General features: G+C 38.4%; 1 long non-coding RNA gene across 3 annotated transcripts in view; it reads right to left on the bottom strand.

The window, feature by feature from the left end:
- Positions 1–349: 349 nt before the first annotated feature.
- The window catches only part of LOC119332046, a 3,908-nt gene continuing 1,447 nt past the window's right edge, over positions 350–2,810 (bottom strand). Inside the window, exons 3-5 of one of the 3 annotated variants that reach the window (XR_005160782.1) lie at positions 1,292–1,371; positions 748–850; positions 350–629 (exon numbers count right to left, since the gene is read on the bottom strand). This is a non-coding gene — a long non-coding RNA (uncharacterized LOC119332046). The remainder of the gene's footprint in view (positions 630–747; positions 851–1,291; positions 1,372–2,810) is intronic. The other 2 variants (XR_005160781.1, XR_005160780.1) reach the window with 2 other exon arrangements.

Raw genomic sequence — 2,810 nt, 5'->3', positions numbered from 1 at the left:
TAACATGAGGCTCTGATGCCAATTGCTAGCCCAAAACTACTGGCTAGCTCTCTCTTGTACAATAACAGAGTTACCAAAATAATCTACAGCTGCACACTGGGCTAGGAGAGCAAAAACAGCCTAAGTAGCAGCTAGTGCAAGCTAGCACGACACAAGCAACGCTCACACACACTCACTTGGAGATGCTCAAGTACTACTACGGAGTGAGGCTTGTGGTAGTGGTAATACTACCTCACTTTGATTGCTACTAGGTGGCGCCTCCTGAGGCGGGCATGTCCGCACTCATCTTGTCTTCGCACATTAGATTCCCATACTCGGTCCTCGCTCTCACTCATATATATCAATATAGACGTATGCTATAGCATTTAAGATCTCTTCCTCTTGTGGATGTAACCATATAAAATATATTCATTACAACAATTCCTTGATGGGTTTGCCAACTGAAGAGGGGAGCGGGAAAATAACTTAATTTAATATTAACTATTTGTTGGTTTGAAGCCAAACTTTAACCATACAAATGAAGAGAAAAGATGAGAAACATAAGACATTCCAGATTTTATTAGTGAGCATTTTCTGGACATAAAAGCTCAGTCGCTCACATTGATAGCCATCATCTTATCTAGAACAGTCTACAAAAGCATATATTGAGATGCAGTTAGAAAGAAAACAATTATAAGTATGTCCAAACCCAAAAAATCAATGTAATATCTTTTAACGAAACTATATCAAGACTATGCCCAATCTCACCTTTTATGGCATTTTATCTAGATTCTTATGGAGGCACGCGGTGTGTAGTACAACCTAATCAACTTTGCCTAACATAAGCCTTGTTTCTTTCTACAACTTGTCGCTGGCCACCAGGTTCATAAAGGAAAATAATAGAAGAAAAGAAATCAGCAGTCAAGTCAACACAGCTTATGAACTGCAACTAATAGGTGTAATCACAACAAGAACTAAAATGTGATTTATAGTTTTATCAATGTTTTGTGACCGAAAATAACTTTGAGCATTGATTTTACCAACAAAATGTGAGTTATACGCCACAAAGAGTATGCCATTGGATGCATATTTCAATGAACTTTCCAATGATATATTTTTTGATGACGTATAACTCATATATTGTTGACCAATAAGTCAAAGTTTCACACAAAAGACACATCAATACAATGTATGCAATCTTCTCAAAATGTACAGACCAGGAAAGACAGAATGGAGTAACAGATATCCACCGCCCGTTCTTCAACTGGAAAGAAAAGATTATGAGACTGAAACCACCAATTAGTGAACGCACCTGAGTCCATTGACACAACCTCGCTCTTCTTGGTGGCGGCCTCCTTATAGAATGAGGTGTCTATAATTCTGAAGACAACACTAAAATTCATAGAATGAGGTGTCAATAATCGGCGAACTGACACACACACCTCCAAAATGGTATACTCGTCTAAAAGTATGAAATTTCAACTTGTAGAGTTCGTAAAATGGTTCAGCTAGATTTTCCTGAATGGGTGAAACATGATTCTTAAACAGGGGCGAAGGGAGATCAATCAGGAGGATACAGGGTTTGAACTGTATCTTGCTGAGTAGTAATGTCCACTGTATTCGTCCTCCTGATCCTCTTCTTGGTCCAGATCCCGTTGACAGCGTGAAAGATGCTTTTCATTCTCTACAATGAAAAGGGGAGCAAGGAAATAATAAACTTAAAATAAGCTAGCAGAAGAAGTTTCTGACTTGCATCTAAATGCCTCCCATCCTCCATTCATATGTCTTGTTAAATGTGAATTACTAAAAATCAGAGAATTTTGCCTTGGAACTAAAAGAATAAACAAAATAGGTCTCAGTGGAAACAAAAGGACATAGTAATATATATGTGAGTAATGAGGATTCTCGTTTTTATTATTGCGGTATCTCTATGCCAATATCCCTACTAAAGAATAACATATAGGACATTTAGTAGCAGTGCAAAAGTCTGCAACACCAACAATGCATGAAGTGCCTAAACCATAGTTCAAAAAAGCGCTAGGCGTTAATTGTGCGTTTTGCAACCTATGCGCAGTTATGCACAGATTAAACGTAGTTATGCGCAATGCGTTTTGTCAACGCCTAGAGCCTAGGCGTGCTTAAGCGCTCGCTTAGGCGCGCCTTTTTTAACTATGGACTAAACCATCCCCCGCCCCAACAAAAAAAGTTTATCAAGTATTTATGCTTTATCTCTCCACTTCCATTTGCTAATTATAATATAGCCAACAGAAAGTCCAGGATCAGTTTAGCAGCAAGCACAAGCCCACGAATTTGAACCCTAACTTGGGTTTCAACACTTTTGGCATGCTTGTCTAAATAAATTGGAATTACATAGGACCAGAAGTATGCACATTCTTCAGAACTAAAACTGATCCACATTTCCATGTCTAGGAATGCAACAATTCAGTTTAGACATCCAATCGCAGTTAGGTTCAGGTTCATGCTATTTTACATGGCCAGCAACAGCAAATGGAAGGCCTTCGCCTTAGGAAACTACTTGTACGTATGTATGTCCTCTGACTAAACTGAATAAAATCACCACGTCGCTATAATATGGTGTCCCATTCTCATCCTTGTATGACCTTTCTCCTCCCAAAATCAAATCTTTCTGAACCAAAACAGAAAGAAATTCGTTTCATTTACTTTTAGCAACATGTAACAAAAAGAAATTGATAACATAAAGCCTACTAAATCTTCCTTTGGTGGAATCTGCACTTTCATCTACCCAAAAGGGAACAATTTTGCACAATAAAGCACACATGCGGCAAGGACTAATACACATGAAGTGAGAT

Source organism: Triticum dicoccoides, chromosome 7A (genome assembly GCF_002162155.2).
Source record: "Triticum dicoccoides isolate Atlit2015 ecotype Zavitan chromosome 7A, WEW_v2.0, whole genome shotgun sequence".
Taxonomy (NCBI): Eukaryota; Viridiplantae; Streptophyta; class Magnoliopsida; order Poales; family Poaceae; genus Triticum; species Triticum dicoccoides.
Note: the sequence above shows the minus strand (reverse complement) of the source record. Positions and strands in the feature narration are given on the sequence as shown.